Source organism: Arachis duranensis, chromosome 7, assembly GCF_000817695.3.
Source record: "Arachis duranensis cultivar V14167 chromosome 7, aradu.V14167.gnm2.J7QH, whole genome shotgun sequence".
In the NCBI taxonomy this organism is placed as follows: Eukaryota; Viridiplantae; Streptophyta; class Magnoliopsida; order Fabales; family Fabaceae; genus Arachis; species Arachis duranensis.
This window is the reverse complement of record NC_029778.3, coordinates 30,099,312-30,099,773: the sequence shown is the minus strand read 5'-3', so window position 1 is coordinate 30,099,773 and position 462 is coordinate 30,099,312.

The window sequence follows — 462 nt, the reverse complement described above, 5'->3', positions numbered from 1 at the left end:
GGAAACTCATTGGAGGCCAGTGGACGTCCATTGAGGTCTTCCTCAGTGGCGTTCACCGCCTCTTCTTCCTCCCAAAATTCGGCCATGTTGATGGCCTTGCACTCTCCTTTTGGATTTTCTTCAGTATTGCTTGGAAGAGTACTAGGAGGGAGTTCAGTAATTTTCTTGCTCAGCTGACCCACTTGTGCCTCAAAATTTCTAATGGAGGACCTTGTTTCAGTCATGAAACTTTGAGTGGTTTTGATTAGATCAGAGATCATGGTTGCTAAGTCAGAGGTGTTCTGCTTAGAACTCTCTGCCTGTTGCTGAGAAGATGATGGAAAAGGCTTGCAATTGCTAAACCTGTTTCTTCCACCATTATTATTGTTGAAACCTTGTTGAGGTCTCTGTTGATCCTTCCATGAGAAATTTGGGTGATTTCTCCATGAAGGATTATAGGTGTTTCCATAGGGTTCTCCCATG